Below are 21,524 nucleotides of genomic sequence, written 5' to 3'. Positions count from 1 at the left end.
AGAGCAAAAACTACAGGGAAGCAAATTTTGGGGTGATGAACACCTCAGAGCCCACAGCACCCTCTCCTCTGCCCCTTCCCCACAGAGCCTGCAGAGTGGGTGCCCAAAATCCTGCACATCCTTCAGCCACATTTCAATTTACCTGAAATGACCTTTTCTGGTTGGTGTGACCTCTGATACAAAAAGGAAGAAAATCATTTCCTTGCCTTTTTTGCATCAAGCACAGAGAGGATTAACCCCACCAGTGACTGTGGGTCCAGAGGTGCTCATCCACAAGAAGTCCAACATCCCACGAGGATTCATCTGTGCCCAGCCCATGTTCCCCAGCTGGGATAGCACTGGACCCAAAATCCTGGAAGGCTGGAAGCAGGAGCAGAGCCTCTGTGCTCCATCCAGATAGCAGAAGCAGGCTGACACAGTCACTCTTCACGGATAAGTAAAAGCACTTTAAGGAGAGCTTTTTTTTTTTTCCCTCCCCTCACTTTGTTTTAAATGGCTGAAGAATTTCCTCTGTGAATGCTCCCAATTGTGGCTCACGCTGAGTTATTTTTAAAAGCACAGAACCAGATTTTCAAGGCCCTGAATGAGGAAATGCAAAGCTTTTATTAAGCAATAATAGCCCAGACAATGGTCACAATTTCCCAAGGGTCTGAACACCGGCAGCTGACAATGAGCTTTATTCCTCCACAAAAACCCCTTCACAGGCTCGGAAGGTTTGCTTTGTATGATCCAGGCTCAAGTTAGGGAGTTAAAACAGAAAGCTCTGTGGTCGTTTTCAGTGAGATTTCCTCCACCACTGCACATCTGATCAGAGATACAAAAATCAGTGGGAAAAAGAGCCACACACTGTCTCATTCCCTCCTTTCCTACCAGGACATCATTCCATCCAGCTGGACCTTTCCCTTGCAGATGGATCCCAGCTGATAAACTGGCCAATATTCCCAGGGTCAGGAGAGTGAAACAAAGCCCTTCAGCTTTCTTCCTTGATATCTGAACCACTCCAAAATGCCTCTCACTAAAATGGCCAGGGATACTCTCCAAACCTCATACCTGCTACCCCGGGGTACAATCAGATCCAGTGGCCACATCACCTCTTATTTCTTCCAAGCAGGAGGAAGTTGCAACTCTGAGGAGTTTGTACAAACCCACGCAGCAGCCAAGTTTGGCCAGTTTCACTCAGTAATGCTGGTCACAAGAGATTGCCAAAAAACCTGAACCAGCTGGACCAGCTCTCTCTGCAGCCAACATGAGCAGCAGGCACTGCTGGAGCACAGAAAATCAGATTGCTTCAAGATCTGCTCAGGACAAAATGAACTGTGCTACACAAAGGTGCTGGTTATAAAGCAGACCTTGAGAAAGAAGGGGAAAAAAATGAAATAATTTGATCACCGACCAGATCTATAGAAAAAAGTCCCAACCTAAATGTCTCTCACACGAATGCTGGCCTCACCTTCAGACACCATAAATTCAGGAGCTCTTCCAACCAAAACAAGAGTATTTCTATCCTCCCAACATCTCCTCTTCCCTGTCCCACAGAAAGCACAGTGAGGCTGCACAGCAAACCAAGATTACGACTAAACCCCACAAACAAGAACCAAGCTCAGATTTAATCTGAGCACTTCCCAAACTGCTCTGCCACACAGCCAGGAGACACCACAGGAGCTCTTTCTTCCATTTACCACAGCCTCCAGGGGTTGTGAAAACACTTCATCTTCTGCAGATCTGTCAGTCAGTCCATAACCAAGAGAGCTGGTGTGCCCAAAAGGAGAAAATACTCCAAACCTCTTCAGAAACACCTGCAATGCTCCTGCTGCTGGTGCAGCTCCTCCACAGCTGCACACCTCTGGAGACCTCTGTGCTTGCTGCATCAGAAATCCTGCTCAGAGTGGTAGGGACTGTAGAAAATGCTCTCACGTTTGTCTACAACTCCCTGGAGAAAAGGAAAAGGTGTTCTGAGGATTAATGAAAAATATGCTTTGTCCTCCTTGCTGTTTACAACCTGGCTATAACCGGCCATAAGGCAACAGCCTCCACCATCCTTTGTCTTTTTTACTGTAAACTTCAAGGCCCCTTGACCCTGAACTTGGCTACTGAAAAATAATTAATTATCTGCTTGTGTGTAAAACAGCTGTCCATGTCTATGTCCAAAGAAGTGTGCAGAATTCAGGATATGTTCAGAAAATGGATGCACTCAAAGACTGAGGATGCCAAAAGTACCCAGATACCGCCATTCAGAGAATTCACAGAAGCACTTTTTGTGCAGCAACATCTGTAAATCAAAGCATATTATTTTCCACCCTCATAATCAAGAGATTTGCTAGATTATCTAGAGCTCTGTCTGATCATGACAGACGAAGCTGTTGAAGCTCACTGCAGCTGCCTGAAACGCACACTCACCAAAGAGCTCGAGCAATGAACGCAGCCCCTTCAGCGCTCACTTCCAATTAGGAAAACTCTCGGTGTGATGAGCAAAGAGCCCCTCACAGCCAGAGGAGTGGCCACAGGTGACAAATGTGCAGGCCAGCAGCCACTGCTTGGCAGAGGAGCTGCAGGCAGGCTGCAGTCAATGAGAAAGCAGAGGCTGGAATCTTGTGGGGAGCACAGACAGCAGAACTTTAAAAGGCAGCTTTGCCAGCGAGCTCAGCTTCAATTAACGAGCTGTATTTGCAAGGCCAGACTCCAAAATCAGTATCCAATCATCTAACCCGTGCTTAAAGAGACACCATTATAGCATGGAACTGGGGATCAGCTGGCTGAACTAATCCCAGGCAGATGCTAAAAGTACCAGCAAATAGGTCAGTAATGGATCCCACACCAGCCTGCAGCGGGGAACAGGCACACACCACCACTCCTGCACCTGTGGAAAGGGTTTGAGAGGTTCCTCCCAGCCCCAAATCCATTTGCTAAGTATTTCATTTTGTGGTTCAGGGGAAGGGAAGTCACAGCCCACCTCACTGCCAGGAAGCCTTTTCATTGCTACCTTTCCAAGTGATGGTAGGCAACAATTCACTCCTACACAGGTAGGAGCAAAAATGCCCTTGGGCATTACTGACAATTCCAGATTACTACAACCAGAATACAAATCAGATGTGGAGATTTTATTATACAACTCTGGAAATTACTTAAATCAAGCAAAAAGACACAAGGTTAAACTAAGATTCCTTTCTTGCTCTGCCCTCCACGTCTGCCTGTGGAGTACACATGACAAAATTCAATACAGCTGTTCACTTTCAGAGGCAGCACAAGAGTCATTTATTAACCTACACAAGGTCCAAACACATACCTCTAAAAGCATGGGCTAAGTTATTCCAGGTACTTTTTGAGACACTGCTCTCAACAGAGAGTGGTGACAGATACCATCTTTGGAAAGATTCAGGACTGTATCTTACCCAGTCTCTGCTGCCATCAGTGACCTTTACAGTAACACAATAAATATTTTAGCATATAATGAATTTGCTGCATTACATTTGCTCTTTGGGCCGTTGAAGATCAGCCAGGAACCAATCGATTGGAGGCACAAAGCTCCCACAAAACTGAAAGCTACAATGGAGGTTCTTACTACCTGCAGCAAAGAGTTAAGGGCTGAAGAGAAAAAAGGTGTTGGAAAAAAAAAACCCAAACCAACTTATGAGCTCTCCTTTCATATAAACTTCCATCAGATTCACTGTATCAGCCCTGAGATCCCTGCAGTCACTCGAGCAGGACTGGCCCCAAAGCTGCATCTTTATTGTTTCGAATTCCAAGATTCATTTATGTCAGCAGCAAACCTTTCAAAAATAACCTCAAAAACCCACAATTTTCCCAGGAGTTTGAAGGACTACGAGGGAAGCTGTGTGGTTTAGCTCCAGTTCTGCCATCATCTCTTTTGGATCACTTGGATCCCTTCCAGACACCTCCCTCCATCTCCGTTTCTTTGCCTGCTTGGAGGTGTCAGGGCTTTGTCATTTTGCAGCAGCACCTCAGGAACACGTGGAGCTGTTCACCTGCAGAGATGAACACACAGAACCAGCAGATACCAGCACTGAGGCTGCTGATCTGTGCCAAAACCTCAACCAGACAGATTGTCTCATATTTTTTTTTTTGGATCTCATTTTCAGTAGATGTAGAAAAATTATCCCAGGGGTATGGCAAGGGACCAGAATGTAGAAGATCATTTCATGACATCTGTAATAGCACACACTAACAAGTGAACAACACCACCTCAATTTTTGTCTTATGACCTCACTCATTGGGAAGAGTTTTTATCACCCTCAATATCTTTACAAACACTCCCCCTCTCTGTCTTCAGCAAGTCTTTCCTTGCTGCCATATAAGCCCAAGGCTTTTCTTTCCTCCCCTAGAGCTGAAGTCAAAGTAAGATCTTAATTTCCTCTACCATCTGCAGTGAAGCTGCCTCCACATCTGTGCCAAACAAACTGGAATTACACCATTAATTTCAGCTTAGTCAGCTCACCCTATAGACTAAGTCAATATTTGACAGATATTTAGCAAAGACTATATTTTATTTAAATTCAGCACATCGTGCCCACCAGAACAGATAGAGCAGAGGTAAGAGTCAGCAGGACTCGCTGCTTGGGGGAAAAACAAAAAACACCAGACAACCAGACTTCTTTTGGATGAAGATCTCCTCTCATCAAAAAAAAAAAATAAGGGGGTTAGGGATAGAAAGAGCAGTTTCCTGAGATCAGCCCCCCGAGAAACAACTAGCATTCCCGGGAACACGGCACTGCGGGAGTGAGAACATCTCAGCTTTCAGAGAGGCAGGGTTGCTAAGGCAAGCAAACAAAAGGCTCCTTGTCTGCAGCCCACAGCTCCTCAGCACATCCCCACCGCTGCTGGAGATGGGCTGGTGCAGCCCATACAAGGAGCTCCAGCTAAGCCCAGGCTCCATGGCAGAGCCCCTCCGAGCAGCCCTCCAGAGCACTTCGTGTTTTCCGGGATCTTCCCAGCTGCTCCACAGCTGGCAGGGAGCAGGGAAATTCTGAGCAGAAGGATTTATGCGAAAACAATGCCAAAGAGGAAGGAGTCAAACCAGCAAGCAGAGTGTGGGGAATAAAATCGTAATAAACAGAACAGATCAAGCACAACTCCACCATAAACTGCAAGCGGCCCACTACTCTGAGTTTTCAACCATGGAAAAAAATAAACCATCAGCTGCAGGAGGGCCCCTCAGCTTCCCACCCCTCCGACAATTTTTGTGAGATTCTGAAATGCAGCTGTTTGAAAGCAGCACATCCCAGCAGATCTCGGTGCTGTGAGTCAGCGCTGGCTCTCCCAGATGTGAGCTCTCCCCAAGTGCTCTTTTCCAGAGCAACAGCTCCAGCAGCGTCAGCACAAGGAGCCCTCAGAGCTTTCTGCCAGCGCTGCTCACAGGCAGAAAAACTGCTGAAGCCACCCCACATGCCAGGCTGGGTAATGACATCCCCAAAAACAGGCTCACCACCCCACACTGGGGCAGCTTTTAAGATGAAGCTGCTCCAAGTTCGAAAATGGGCACTTTTTGCTTTTCGATAGAAAAAGCCAGAGAAGATGGAAGCAATTCTTTTAACTGTCACTTCAATTTCTGGTATCACGTCTTCCCTCCTCCACCAGCACAGGCAGATCCTGGATGCCTCTAACCCTGTTGTGTGCCCTGGTTCATCCTGCTGGCTGGCAAAGTCCTGCGCTTACACCACGAGCCCTGGGAAGGAGTGCCAAAATTGAGGATTAAAGGAAGAGGTCAGTGAAGAATTTCAATAAACAAAGCATCCCAGGCAGGAGGAGGGGAGTGTGGATCCAAACCTCCCTCTTGCCCAACCAGCCCAAGTCCCCTCCTGTCAGCAGACACCAAGCACTACAGACCAGAGCTGCCACCAGCAGAGAAAGCTCCTCATGTAACTTTTTTTCTTTTTTTTTTTTTAATGTGTGAAAACTAAGTGTTCCTTGTTTTGTACAAAACTGGCTGGGAGAGGAGAGTCCAAACATCAAGTAAATAATCCCCAGGCAGCCCAAACCAGCTGCAGAACAAGGAGTCTCCCACCCAGCAGTGCCCCGGGGACCTTGCAGGGAGGGAATCTTGTTTGGCCAAGGAACGTGCCTGCAAACAGACAATAATAAATAACCCCGTGCTGCAGCTCATCAAAGGGACGGCTCAGGATTTTAATTCAGTCACAAAGTCAAACTTAAAACCAAAAAGATGCATATCAAGGTTTATGGCAACAAAAGGTTTACAGCAACGTTTTCTCTTGCCCCTGGACAAACTCTTTGGCTGCAGAAGCTGGAGGAAACCACACAGTGTGGACACACCAACGTACCCTGCATTTGAAAGCAGAGAGAACAAAGCTCTGGTGAATGTGGGAAATTGGGAAGCCTGACAGATTTCACCCTGGTTTATCCCCTGGCAAATTAGCTACTGTTTAAACTTGGAGCTTGGGCATTACATCATCTGTTTGCAGGGGAGGTTTTTTTCTCTTTTTTTTAAGCTAAACCATTATTGTATTCACAGCTTGAGGAACGTTGTTCACTCCAAACAGAATCAACTAAATGAAGGGGTGGATCAAGCTCTTTGCAGGAACGCTGCGAGCAGGGAAGCACACACCTAATCTGCTTTGCAAGTTCAAACAGTAAAAGATCTTATCTGGAATTTAAGAGGAAATGTGGAGCCCCTCAGGTTTGTCTGTTCAGATCCAAGGATGAAAAAGCTACTTTTTCAAGTCGGGATGTGCAAGATCAGCCTGATGAGGAGGCTGAAATCACTCAGCTGCAGATCATTGTGGCTGGGTCCCAGTTGATTCTTCCTGTCATTTCTGTCCCCTGTGGAAACAACCCCAGGTTTCAGTCCCTGGGGACACCACGCTGCCTTGAGGGATCAGCCTGACAGGAAGGGAAACTCCAAACTGAGCTACTGGATATATTTCTGCCATCTGTTGTCTTCTTCCAGCTTGGACACTCATTTTGGAGATTTAATTTTCCCTTGAGAGATGCTGATCTCCACCGGTGCAATTTTCTCCAAAGCTGGCAGAAGCTGAATTTCACAGCACCTGCTCCTTGGCACAGCTCTCACTGAATTTTCTTTGGTGTTTTTGGATGACCAGGCCCTCACAGCCTCAACAAGTGCAGCTCCAGAAAACACAAAGAGCAATGGGCTCTCGTGTGGAAACTTGAATGCTGAGAGATTTCACACAAGGTGTTTTTCTGACCCTTCGCTCTCTGAGGGTTGTTGGATTTAAAAGTGGGAAAAAAGTCAGAATTTTCCAAAGGGAAAAAGGAGGACCCATTGGTCTCATCCATGGAAACAGGTTTCACACATAGTTGGTGTGGAGCAACGCCCTCAGATATTGGACATTTTCCTACAAACCAATCCCACAGTGAGCTCTGACCACAACCCAGTAGCACTGAGGAAATAGATTTTACAAAAGCTCTGCTAAAACTTTGCAAAAAAATATAACAATCTTTTTTTTCTCTTTCCCTAAACCTGGCACAGTTCTGTGATCTCATCACATTACAACCTCTAAAGCTGAAAAGACAAAAAAAAAACCAAACAAAAAACCCAAAACCAAAGCAAACCCACAAATAAAATCGACAAAAAGCCCACAGACCTTTCATCATCACAACTCTAGACATTCAAAAATACAGCAAGAATTTTCTCCTTAAATAAATAAATAAATAAATATTTTGTGATAATATCCAGGATAAGCAATTCTGGCTTTAAAAAAATCCAGGCAAACAACCACACCAAAAACTTTCAAAAACTTCATCTAAGTCCTGTCAAATCGAGCTTAACCTTTAAAAAAAGGAAAAAACAGTAATGCACACAGAAAACCAGGCTATACTGTCAGAATGTAATTAAAAAAACCAAAACCAACTCAATTTTGTTCCATATCGAGATTGCCAGGAGCTGATCTGGGAGAAAGTCAAGCAAACAAATTTTCTGAGATTCCAAAAGGTCATTCCAAACAATTACTAAAACAGTACTGCAAACAACATATGCCAATTTTTTTTTTCACTTTGCAAGCTATCTTTACTGCTCCAGTTATTACCTGGAAAGAATAATAATCCCACGGATCGTGCAGCCGATTAAACAATTGCATGAATTGCCAAGAAACCATTAAAACTGCATTTCAAAGATAATTGAGAACTGTTTGTTTCTTCTTCCTCTGCTTTTGCATAACTGTTCCCAAAACAGGTCTCATCTGCAGCTCAGCTTGGGCCAGGATGAAGACATTCCTTCCCACTGGACAGGAAGTAAAGGGAGATCAGTAATTTCACTTCTCAAAACAGAATAGCAGAATTCATAGCAAGGAGACATCAGAATAAAAAGGCAGTAAAAAGAAGCCCCAAAGTCTGACAAATCTGTACCCAATACACATTCTTCTAGTTGCCTCACTACCAAGAACCTTCAAAACATGGCATTTTCTTCTCTCAGTGCCACTGCAGCCCCATTGACAGGAACTGCCTGTGTCAGCACAAAGCTCTGCTGCACCCAGCAGCAACGAGGAGCTGAAAAATGAGCATCTGATTCTGGTGACCTTCATAGTCATTTACAACAGCCAACTGTTCTTGTCCATTCAGCGTGTTCAGAGTCCCTGCGCCTCATTAAATCGCCCTCCTTGGTCCTGAGCACACCCTGGGGCTGCAGGGAAGATAAAAGGGGGCTGGGGCAGCTCCCTGACACACCACAGTGGCTGTGGCACTGTCCCACTGCTCATTTGTCACCTGCCCAAACTCAGCCACTCCTACGACCACCAGAAGGGGCTGGGAAGCTGCTGGGTGGAAAAGGACCTGGGGGAGGTGGCCCACAGGCAGGTGGCCATGAGCCCAGGTGTGCCCAGGTAGGCAAAGGGGCCAGCTCTGGGGTGGCAGCAGGGCCAGGGCAGTGCTGTCCCCTGTGCTGGGGCACCTCCAGCCCTGGGGACACTTCTGGGACAAGAAGGACATTGAGGGGCTGCAGCCTGTCCAGGGAAGGGAACAGAGCTGGAGCACCAGGAGCAGCTGAGGGAGCAGGAAAAGGAGCTCAGCCTGATGAAGAGAAGGCTCTGAGGGGAACTTTTCCCACTCTGGAATTCCCTGATAGTATGAGGCAGACAGGTGGGATCAGGCTCTGCTCCCAGGAACAGGGAAAGGATGGGAGGAACAGCCTCAAGCTGTGTCAGGGGAGGCTAAGGATGGATAACAGGAGGAATTTCTCCACTTAAAAGTGCTGCCCAGCCCTGGTACAGCTGGAGCCTCCATCCCTGGAGGGATTTGAATGCCCAGTGGAGGTGGCACCTGGGGTAAGGGGCAGCAGTGGCCTTGGCAGTGCTGGAGGATGGTTGGACTCCATGATCTCCAAGTGCTTTTCCAATCTAAACTGTTCTCTGATCCCCCTCCAAGGACACTCAGCATGAAACCAGCCCTTGCCTTGTGCTCCTTACCACTAAGGGGACTCCCCATCTCCTACCAAAAATCCCTCAAGCAGTTTGCTGTTGGATTTTCAAATAAAATCACTTCACTGAGGCATCATCAGAAAGACAGGGACTGCAGAGCTGAGAGAGGGAGAGGGACCAAGGCCACCCCTTCTAGCAGCAGGCTGTGTAATCAGTTCACCCATGTCACAAATCTCAGATTCGAAGGTCAGTGCCAACAAGCAGCAGGCAGTACTTCCCTGCCTCACAGACACTCTGCCATACACTCAGATACTATGGAAACCTTAACCTGTATATCCTGAGCAGAAGGAGGAGGAGGTGACAGAAAAGCTTGGATATAATCCCCTCTCTCCTCAAAAGACTCCACATAAACAGCCTGAACAGGGAGATCTCTTGATGCACATACAACAGCTTTTGGTAAACAGGCTAAGAATAGGTACAGGGACAGCAAAGTGTCCAAGCGAGACTCCCCTGCACACAGCACCGAGCTCACAAAAAGCATTCCCAATACTGCTCCTGCTTTAATCAGTTTTGAGGAGAGGAAATTCGCTTTGGTCCTTTTTATAACACTTGCTCCATTGCATTTGTCAAACAGCTGCCACTTTCTGTCCCAGGGAGAGCTGCTGGAAGCCAAGGCTCGCGTGACGGCGCATGCAGCAGAGATCAGGGATGCACACGGGAACAGGCACCAGATCTGCCTGCAGATTCCGGGTCACTCCTTCCAAGGCAATGGAATTACAGAGAGACACAAGTCAGAGCAAAGCCGGGGTCATGCTGGTATAAGCTACCCACGGAGATGCTCCTGGCATTGCCACCCGAGCAATGTCACCTGAAACACAAGCTCAGCGAAACAGTGCACGCCAAAATATCTTCCCCAATATCTCGTTTGACAAGGGAGAAATAATTCTGTAGCTTGGCCTTTCTAATCAAAACCATCATTGTCCCAACAATGTAAAAGTCATTTCCAGAGGAAGAGCAGGGCTGATCCCTGAGGGATGGAGGGAGATCAGCTTGTGTACAAAAACCTTGAGATATATGCCAGCTCCAGCTCAATCGTTGCTCCTAACTAACTACACCCTTGAGACACTGGCAAAAGGCTTGCTGCTATTCATCATCGCCACAAAGTAAAAACAGTCAGAAGACCCTGGAGGCATATGCAAGAAACCGACTGCAGGATTGCTTTGAATCTTTTTTTATTACATCTTGATTTTTGTTAAAAATTCTCAGATTCACATCAACAATGACACTTTGAAGACGTTACTAATTTACAGCTTTGCCCGTGAAGAATGGCAGCCTCAAACTTGTTTTAAAGGTAAGGAGTTTAAGTTTGCAGACTACGACAGAGCCCAGCAGCAAAAATACCCAAAATGTTTCTGGACCCATCAAATCTGACCTGCTCTGCTGGAAGGGAACCACGTCAGAATCAGCTCCACCTCTGGCTTTTAACAACCACCCCACAAGATCAGTACAAGGACAGCTCTCCCCTTTCTCCTGGTCCTTGTTTTTGTTTAGGGATGCACAGTTGAGAACTTTGCAAGGAGAGGCTTAACAGCTAATTGTCAGATGCCACAGTAATTAGTGGCACCTTTCCAAGGCATCCATCTCTGGCTGCTTTTCCCATAGCTGGCTCCTCCTCAATCCCCACATTAAAATGATGGTACACAAGGTAGGCGGCAGATTGATGTACAAGTACCAAGGTCTTCCCAGGAGAGATGCCTGAGGAAAGAAATATCTTAGCTAAACAACGCACGGGTTGGTTTTTTTCCTTCCTATTCGCTGTGGAAGGGCTATCTTTATTAATTATCTGAGAACGATGCTAACCTATTCCCTGACATGTATTATTAGATGTACAAAGCATTTCTGGGAGTCAATGGGCTTCTGTATCACATGATCAACAAATTACCTCTAAATGAGGAAGATAAGATCACACTGTCCTGACTTCTGCCCACCTTCTGGTCACACATCACAGCTTTGATGTCACTACTACACTTCTATCAAAGGTTTCCATCCTATTTTACTTGCAGACCCTCACAAGTTTCCCTGCAGACAGAAAGGCTCTGGTAGGGAATTCAGGACTGCTCTGCTTAGACTTCCCAGAGCCCGCAGAGAGAGGCTCACAGCATTGCTCTATATATTTAGGCTCTGCTCTCAACTCCGAGGCTCCCCACTTGTTTGGCAGCTTCTTCTCATCACAAGCTCCAACGCTTCCACGCCAACCTTTTCCAGGCATCATCTGCGTGTCAGCAGCACTCCCCAGCATATCCTCCACTCCCCACCAACACAATCCAGAACACATCACTTCCCACTAAGTGCCTACGCAGAGCAGACCTGCAGCATAATGACTTCCTCGTGCCCGGAATAGCAGCACTAAGAGATGTGTACGAATCCCAGCCCCGAGCGTTCCCGCGTTACGTACGATGCAGAGGCACTGGATCACGGGTGGGAAAGACAAAAAAGCCTTTCCCACGTTCAGTGATGTGCTCAATCCCATCAAACCCGGGCCCAGAAGGTGGGCTGCATATCACAGAATCACAGAATAATGAGGTGGGAAGAGACCTCTAAGATCATCAAGTCCAACCTATGCCCTAATACCTCAACTAGACTATAGCACCAAGTGCCATGTCCAGTCTCTTTTTAAACACATCCAGAGATTCTGATTCTACCACCTCCCTGGGAAGACAATTCCAGTACTTTATTAGTCTTTCAGTGAAAATTTTTTTCCTAGTATCCAACCTGTACCTTCCCTGATGTAGCTTGAGACTGTGTCCTCTTGTTCTGCCAGTTGCTGCCCGGTGGAAGAGACTGACCCCACCCCACTGCAACCTCCCTTCAGGAAGTTGTAAAGAGCAATAAGGTCACCTCTGAGCCTCCTCTTCTCCAGGCTAAACAACCCCCCAGCTCCTTCAAACATTCCTCAAGGATTTTGTGTTTCAAGCCGCTCACCAGCCTTGTTGCCCTCCTCTGGACAACATCCCCATATGGGATGGGGAAAGGAAAGCTTCTCTTCATGTTGGAAATGGAGATGTGTTGATGGGACAGTGTAATGGAGGATGTTGGATGGTTTTAATTATATTGTTTTTATAAGCAGAGAAGCCAATCTTCACATTAAGCATCCAAACATGAATTCATCATCGCTTTGTCTGGATTTGCAAAGTACCCAACCTGTCAAAAAGTGTTCCCTGAGGAAGGCAATGCATGAGCAGAGCAATGCACTTCCTGCTCTGTGGCACTGTGGCCTTTAAACAAATAGAACTCACTTCCAGATGAATCCATCGGTGCCAAATATTCCAACATAGATTTGAGATGACTTTGTTACACTGAACAGGAAAACAGCTCATCCAGAGGCAGAAGTCAGAACCAAACTTCAGGCAACGCTGGTACCAAAACACAACAGGAAGGAAAAGAAACCTCAGGCTGCCTGCACTGTCACTGTCCCTAAGATTAAAGTCAGATGAGAAGATACCTGGAAGTATTTTGAACCATAAAATAAAGCATTTTATGAGACAAGACAGGTAAAAGACCAAGCAGCTGGGCACCGTGCAAAGCAGAGGAATAAAAATGTTACTTCTGCACTGGGAAATGTTCTTAACATTTCCTATTAGAAGAAACTTGTTTCTTAGAATCCATGGGTTAACCTCACTTTCTGATATCACAGGCAGACATTTGGATTAGAAAAGTGGTACATTTTCTTAATGCACCAAAATTCACAGGGAAAGGGGATGGCAGAGGATAGCAGAGAAAACACAAACCTGACTCCAGGCAACAAGATTCCAGTCATTTAGGAAGCTGACTGTAAGAGCAGAAATTCTGAGACTCATTAAGAATATGTGCTTTAAAATAGTCCTTATGTCCATTACTGCCTACAGATTAACTGCTGGGTTGGAGGTTTAGGGTTCTGTCCCACTCAAAAAAAAAAAAAAACAAAACCATACAGCATTGATTTGATTGATTTATTAGTCTCAATTTTCTGTATTTCACTCAATTTCACCCTTGAGGAACAGATCGTGTTATTGGCTATGTCAACATAGCCCTGAGAAACCATTATCCATTTACCACCAATTAGCAGGGACAGATCATCAAATCCCAGAATGGTTTGGGTGGGAAATGACCTTAAAGCCCATCCCATTGCCCCCTGCCATGGGCAGGGACACTTTCCACCATCCCAGGTTGGTCCAAGTCCCATCCAACCTGGCCTTGGACACTTCCAGGGATCCAGGGGCAGCCACAGCTTCTCTGGGCAGCCTGTGCCAGGGCCTCACCGCCCTCCCAGCAAAGAATTCTTTCCTAAAATCTAACCTAAACCTGCCCTCTTTCATCCGAGGTGGATTAGTCAGACCTCTAAACTGCTCTTGCCGGTAACAGGCATCAATTAACAAACAGCAATGACTTCACAGAAACGGGATTTCAATTTGCACTTCAAAACGGGCCCTGCAAGTGCTGTAATAACATCAATTGACCTGGTGGGCCAGGCTTCCTACGCCCAGGCAGCCCGGGGATCGATGAGGCTGCAAGCCACGGAGCTGCACACGCTTCTGCCTTTATCCTTCCTAAACAAACCCCAAAACCTCAAACTGGCTTTGCACCTCTTCTCGGGCAGCCTCCACCACCGCGATTTGCATGTGCCGAGCAGCCGGCTGAGCTGCAAGAGCCAAACTCAGGCAGGACAAGCTCCAGTGAACAGCACTTGCAGGCGTTCTCCGAGAAGAAAACTCTGCTTTTGAGGATTGCAGCCCCACCACTGCAGCTCATTGCCCTGCCAGCTTTAGCGCAGCAATCACGGCTGGGTTGTAGGAGACAATTTTGAGGCTCCAGCTGCATCCCCCAAATGCCATGGGAATGCTGTCCCCACTGCCAGGCCACACAGCAGCAGAGACTTGTTTGTCCTTTCAGTATAGAGTGGCGCATCTAAAGTCTATGAGTTACACTTGTCTTTTTCACATGAAAACAAACAAAAAACCCAATGCCTGTTGGGGGTTTTGCTCATTAGGACTAACACCAAATACTCCACCCTGAGTTAAAATCCCAGAGTTAGGAGCTGCTTCAAAATGTTCAGTCTGCTCCTTCTCAAAAAATAAAGGTATTTAGCACAGATTGCAGGAAAAATCTCTGGTGATGAGACAGGAGCCAATGACCATGAGGTCCCTTCCAGTTCACTGCTCCTGTGGGGTCTCCAAAGCAGAAAAATTGTCTCTGAACCAGAAACCAATTCACAAAGGGCCGCCAAGATCTTGGCATCAAACAGGTAACATCTGTGGTTAGCTGCAATTCCCAGCCTGGTGAAAACATTGCTGTGGGCAGCAGGAGGAATGCCCTGGGAAAACAGGCAACTGGGAGAAGCGATAGGAGTCAAAGAGTAAGGAGGGAAAAAATCAGGCAACAGAGACTGGAAGGGAAAAACAACAAATACGTGCACAGCCAGAAGGACAGAGATAAACCAAAAACTTAAGCTGAAGGTGTCATGGCATTTCAAGAATTAATAGTCACGGGAAGCAAGCTCAGGAAGGGCTCTGCCTCCCCATAAGCAAACAAAACTTGGGAATGCAGCAACAACACCCAACTCATCAGCTAAACAGTCCCAGAGATCCACAAATATTCATGGGAAGACGATGATGATCATGATCTTTCCTAACCCGTTTGAACAGAACAAAAACAACCCTCCGATTTTGCTGTTGAGACCCAGCCCAACTGAAGGCAATTGGACAATCATGCTTTACTTATTCCCAGCATTTGCTGCTTTTGCTCTGACTTGGCAACTGCCAAAATCCATCCTCACGTGTAAACAAACACAAGAGCTAACAGTCCCCACTTGAAAAATCACAGAATTCCAGAAAACTGCTCTGGATTTCCCTTCTGCAACACGACATCAAGAAGTTCAAGATCCGTCTGTTACCACAGCTGAGCTGCCGGAAAAATTTTGCTCAATGAAGGCAGGCAATTACCCCAGCTCCAGAATCCCTGAACACCGAGCTGAACCCATGCAAACTTCCATTTCTGGAATGAGAAATGGAAAAGCAGAGGCATCCCAAAGGCCTGAGTGGGAACAGATAACACTGCATGATAACAACTGGGCTCTCAGATGGGAGGTGACGTCGAGGGATTTGTCAGGGGGAGAAGAATCTCTCTCCCCATCATCATATAATCAGACCGTGGTTCATTTCTGATGCTATTTCTGCATAGAAACGAGTTTAAGATTACTCAGTACTCGATAAAACCTGCCAGCCCACGTTCCAAGATGTTACTATCTCGGATATCATAGATTTCTCCATGAGAACAGAAATATCAAAGATAATCACCTCCATGTGACACTCCTCTCAGGAAACAAAAGTTACTTAATCTTCTTCACACACATGTGAGGCTTGCAGCACAAGAAACCCAGGCAATTTAAAGTTATCATATCACAGTATCAACACACGCAGCCTACCAGACTCAAAAGCAACAAGAGGTCAGAAACTGGTCAATGTTTGGATTTTAACACGCACACAGCAACAGAACAGCTTATCTAAAGTGCTTCTCAGCATCTCTGTGAAACCTTAATAACATTTAATCCATTTCTAGCCCCTTCTGGCTCCAAATTGTTTGGGTTTGGACCAGCGTAGCCTGTCAGCATTAAGTTATTATCACCACACAGGTAAAATTTTTGGTAAAGACCCTGATGTTTCTTGAGCAGGAAGTGACCTCATGTGGGGAAAACAGCTGGGAAAAAAGAATAACACGAACCTCAACTTTAGCAAATAACTCACAGGAGCACAATACCAGCCATGGTAAGAAGCCCAGAGCGAGGCCATCCTCGTCCTTGCTGTCCTCACCAGCTCACAAGGCAGAACCCCAGAAAGAGCCACAGGGAGCAAAACTCAGGCACTGCCTCAGTGTGGGAGAAACGGGGCTGCAATGGCCAGGGTGGCTGTGAGTCCCTGAAACTCTGGGGATCCTCAGGCGGGACAAGAAGGTCTCAGGATCCTTGCTGGATGCAGGAGGGAGGACAGGCACGAAGGCTGGAGCCCGTCAGCAGCACCTGGGCACCCCCTGCCACCTTGGCCCTCCTGCCACGAGGGTCCCCAGGCTTGTGGGGACCCCTCCACAGTGTCCCTCATTCTGTGAGACCCCCACCATGCCCCTCATGCTGCGAGGGACTCTCACAGTCCACCAGCCCTGAGGGGCTCTCCCAGCCTCGCGGGGGTGCCCCGTTTCAGTGTGAGATCCCCACAGTGCTTCTTACTGTGAGGCGAGGGGCTCTCCTCACAGCCTCCCCAGCCCTGAGGGAGATCCTGCACTGTTCCCCCAAGCCCTGAGAGACCCCCCCACAAACCTCTATCCCCGAGGGATCCCCCTCACAGCTCTCAGGAACCTCTCCCCACCGTGCCCCCAGCCCTGAGGGACCCCCACTCACAGCCCCCCAAGCCCTGTGGGACCCCCGCTCACATCCCCCAAGGTCTGAGGGACCCCTCACAAACCTCTATTCCTGAGGGACCCCCTCACAGCTCTCAGGAACCTCTCCCCACCATGCCCCCAGCCCTGAGTGACCCCCACTCACAGCCCCCCAGCTCACAGTCCCCCAAGCCCTGAGAGACCCCTCACAAACCTCTATTCCTGAGGGACCCCCTCACAGCTCTCAGGAACCTCTCCCCACCGTGCCCCAGCCCTGAGGGACCCCCACTCACAGCCCCCCCCCAGCCCTGTAGGACCCCTGCTCACAGCCCCCCCAGCCCTGAGTGACCCCTGCTCACAGCCCCCCCAGCCCTGTAGGACCCCTGCTCACAGCCCCCCCAGTCCTGAGGGACCCCCTCACAAACCTCTATTCCTGAGGGACCCCCTCACAGCTCTCAGGAACCTCTCCCCATCGTGCCCCCAGCCCTGAAGGATCGTTGCTCACAGCCTCCCCAGCCCATCGTGCCCCCAACCCTGAGGGACCCCCACTCACAGCTCTCCCCAGCCCTGAGGGAGCTCCCACACCATTCCCCCAAGCCCTGAGAGACCCCCTCACAAACCTCTATCCCGACTCTCAAGAACCTCTCCCCACTGTGCCCCCAGCCCTGTGGGACCCCCGCTCACACCTCCCCAGCCCTGAGGGACCCCTGCTCAGAGGTCCACCGGCCCTGAGAGACCCCTGCTCACACCCCCCCAGCCCTGAGGGACCCCCACGCACAGCTTCCCCAGCCCTGAAGGTCCTTGCTCACAGCTTTCCTCAGCCCTAAGGGACTCCCGCTCACACCCCCCCCCAGCCGTGAGGGACCCCTCTCACAGCCCCTCCAGCCCTGAAGGATCCTTGCTCACAGCTTTCCTCAGCCCTAAGGGACCCCCGCTCACACCCCCCACCAGCCCTGAGGGGACCCCCGCTCACAGCTCCCCCAGCCCTGAAGGTCCTTGCTCACAGCTCTCCTCAGCCCTAAGGGACTCCCGCTCACAGCTCTCCCCAGCCGTGAGGGACCCCTCTCACAGCCCCTCCAGCCCTGAGGGACCCCCGCTCCCAGCCCCCAAGCCCTGAGGGACCCCCGCTCACACCCCCCCAGCCCTGAGGGGACCCCCGCTCACAGCTCCCCCAGCCCTGAAGGATCCTTACTCACAGCTCTCCTCAGCCCTAAGGGACTCCCGCTCACAGCTCTCCCCAGCCGTGAGGGACCCCTCTCACAGCCTCCAAGCCCTGAGGGACCCCCGCTCACAGCTCCCCCGGCCCTCAGGAACCCCGCGCCCCCTACAGCCTTGAGGGACCCCCGCTCCCAGCCTCCAAGCCCTGAGGGACCCCCGCTCACAGCTCCCCCGGCCCTCAGGGACCCCGCGCCCCCTCCAGCCCCTCAGGGACGCCCCAGCCGAGCCCCCCCCACCCCGCCGCTCCAGGGGGCTTCCCCCGGACTGTACCACTCCCGCCTTACCCGGCCCCACGGGCTGCCGCGGGGGGGGGGTTCCGGGGGGGGGGGGTGGGGGGTGTTACCGCTCTCCCACCTTCCTCCCCCTCTCCCCATGCGTGGTACGGTCTGCTCCTACCTCTCGGCGCCCTCACTTCGCCCTCCCGGCGGAGCCGCGAGTGGCTGGGGGGGGAGCCATAGCCGCTGCCTCGTCTTCCCGCTCCGTCCGCCCTCCCCTGCTCCCCCCCCACGGGCCGGACACAGTTGGTTTATTCCGAGAAGCCGGCCGGTCTTCTCCTCTTAAACCGCTGGGTCTCGCACGTCTTCGGCCATTTCCGACCGAACCGGCGGAAGTTGCCGAAGTGGCGGCGGAACTTAACGAAGAGGGGCGGCGATAGCCGAAGCGGGGGCGGAGATAGGCGAAGCGGGGGCGGAGATACCCGAAGGATTGAGGGCGGGGAGCAGCAGCGGGACTCTCGCCTCCGGAACCTGCCGGGAACAGCCGAAGCTTCCCCCACAGCTCGGCTCTCCGCACTACGCATGCGCGCCGCGCCCGGCCGCGTTTTCCCGCCTAAAAGGCAGGCGCGCGCCCCCGTCGCTCGCACCCTCCGCTGCCCTCACGGAGGGGCCGCCATGTTGGCAGTGTCCGATGCCGCCTCGAAGGGGCGGCCGCAGTCCGGCCCTGTGGGAAAGCAGCCCTGTGTGTCCTCCTAAAACCCTGTCAGAGTGTTCCCCCGGCACTCAAACAGTCCGTGCAGTGCCGTGTATCCCACAAGAGCCTCGTGAGGATGCCCCCATGGAGCTCCTTCACGCCTCAGCCCTATAGCGATGTGGACGCAATGGTTGCCGCTGACCCGCTGAGAGACGTCCAGGTGCCTCCTGGCAAAAGAGGTTAGGGAAACATTTGTGTTGTGGGAAACTGATCAGCAGGTACTAAAACACCACTGTGGTTTGGAGTTTGTTACAAAATAACAGCCAGATCCATGCCGCAGGGTTGGTGTGAACAGCATCGGTGGTTGAATGCTGTGAAGTCAGAGGAGACATGTAGAAATAACCGAGTACCAAACATAGCATGCAACAGATGGTAACTGAAGCAAAAGAGGGGGGAAAAAAAGCAATGAAAAAATAAAGGAGGGGGGGAAAGGCAAGTGTAACAGTGCCAGCATCTTCTCACCACGAAACCACGTTGCACAGGTCCAGTCCTCTGTTTATGCATTCTAATTTTATATATTAGGAGCTCCATGAAAGGCATTTGTATCTATGGCAATCAAATCCCACACCCAAACACACAATATGACAACTTTGGGGGAATTAGAGGGTTTTTCACAGGAAGAAATGGGGGTTTATCTCCAGAAGTAAAGAGGCTGGTGTGTTTCTGGCCAAAAAGCTCCAGGAATCTCAGCTTTAATAAAACATGAGCACTTCAAAGAGGCGAAAAAACACTTTTCCATCACTCTGCACTTTTTAACAGTCATTTACACATGTGTAAAGAATGCAAGGAGAAACTAACTTTTATTCTGAGATGAAAAACCAGTGAGGGGTGAGGCGGGGGCACAGGTCTGCCCTTTGATAAACAATACAAAATCCAATCTCACTGCGGAGAACGTGCTGTACGGAAGGGCAGGAATAGGTACTGCAGGTTCAAAGGCTCAAAGAAACAATACTTTTTATATTTTATCAGGGCAAAAATTTTAAAAATACTATGACTACGGCACAGTATAAAGGCTAAATTAACATTCAAATCACTGAACACACCCACGTTGTCCTACCACACACATCTGTTCCCACTGTGCCACGGCTCGGGGTTTTATATTCCAGCCTGATCTACTCGGAGCTCTGCAGGAAGAAGCAGGGGGACAATCATTCCCTTCAGGTCCTCACCGAGGAGGAAACACCAGAGGAGAATCACTTCAGGGACAACTCAGGAGAACAATTCTTCTCCCAGCCCCCAGAAGAAAAGAAGCTGTCAGGATCAGCAGCCAGTCTGGCAAGTCTCCCTTTCAGGAAGCACTATCAAGGCTATTATAGATTATACTGACAGAGACACCTTCAGATTTAATCCCCTTCTCTTTGCGTTTCCCCTTCTTGTTACAGGAATTGGTTTTAAAGAGGCATTTTTAGCTTCCCTTCTACCAAGTGAAAAATCCACTGCTCCACTGCCTTCTGCTTATCCCAAAATAAAAATTACTGTATTCAAATACCCTCATTTCCCACCTATTCTGCCATCCGGGCTTTTATTTCTATATACACATAAAATTTTCACATCAGAAATGGATCCTAAAGGGCAGGGTCTATAACCTATGATTAATAATTATTTAAACGAAAAAATAAGTTGCCAATAAAGTTGCTCGACACTTTCCTGGCAAGGAAAAGCCTTTCATTCCTATCAGTTTCCAAACCTGCTTTCCCAAAGGAACAGACTCAATTCACACTGCCAACCCTGTTAGAGACTTGGAAACTTCATGGTGACCTTGAGTTGAAGCTGACAGGGTGGAGGACTAAAAACACTAATCCTCCTGTAGGGAAATGTGCAAATGTAAAGCAAGGCCACCTAAAAAGCAGCCACAGTTTAGATTATGGCCTTCTGTTCAACCTTTAGGAAGAAATTCTTCCCTGTGAGGGTGGTGAGGCCCTGGAATAGAATTCCAGAGAAGCTGTGGCTGTCCCATCCCTAGAAATGTCCAAGGCCAGGTTGGAGATGGGGCTTGGAGCAACCTGGGATGGTGGAAGGTGTCCCTGCCCGTGGCAGGGGGTGGCACTGGAGGAGCTTGAAGGTCCCTTCCAACCCAAATCCCAGTGTGGGATTCTGCTCCCAAAATGACTTCTGTAGACACCTCTGAATCACTTCAGGCCTTATATTTATTACCTTTCGAGTTATTTGGCAGCTGCAGCTGAGCACAGTGAATGCCATCACACCTTTGTGTCCTCTCCATGTAATTGGTCCCCAATTCCCCCCCTTTTCCTTACCCCCACCACATTCCTTCTTCCTCATCCCACTTCCTCCTAAGCATGGCTTGCATCCCAGTGTCTCCAAACTGCTCGAAATTACATTGAGTCATTGCAAGCAGGTATTAAGGAGTTTCAGAGCCAGCTAATGCACATTTCCATGGCACACTTCCATGGCCTGAAATAAACCTCAGAAAAACGTGGAGCAAGGATGGCGGAGAGGACCCTGAGCTTCCATCTTTTCCCTGCTGCAATCTTTTTGGTACATCTTTTTTAATCTCCTTCTCCTCCTCTCCACAGCAGACGGTACCAAGGTCGGACCATCTGCGGATTTTACAAGTTCCATGGAATGTTT

The 21,524-nt window shown here is 49.1% G+C and overlaps 1 protein-coding gene across 10 annotated transcripts in view; it reads right to left on the bottom strand.

Annotated features, from left to right (window-relative positions):
* Positions 1-21,524, bottom strand: part of EXTL3 (exostosin like glycosyltransferase 3) — a 140,352-nt gene that overhangs the window by 101,267 nt on the left and 17,561 nt on the right. For 3 of the 10 annotated variants that reach the window (XM_085574347.1, XM_031504476.3, XM_085574348.1), the window contains exon 1: positions 18,363-18,586. The exons of 3 other annotated variants lie outside the window; for them this stretch is intronic. The gene's annotated coding sequence lies outside the window, so the exon portion shown is untranslated. Of the gene's footprint in view, positions 1-142; positions 167-206; positions 2,966-16,123; positions 16,423-18,250; positions 18,587-21,524 lie in introns of those variants that run through there. 4 more of the 10 variants (XM_085574346.1, XM_085574342.1, XM_085574345.1 and 1 more) reach the window with 4 other exon arrangements.

This window comes from Lonchura striata, chromosome 3 (genome assembly GCF_050655825.1).
Source record: "Lonchura striata isolate lonStrDom1 chromosome 3, ASM5065582v1, whole genome shotgun sequence".
NCBI classification, from domain to species: domain Eukaryota; kingdom Metazoa; phylum Chordata; class Aves; order Passeriformes; family Estrildidae; genus Lonchura; species Lonchura striata.
The sequence above is the reverse complement of the archived record's forward strand: the minus strand, read 5'-3'. Positions and strand labels throughout refer to the sequence as shown.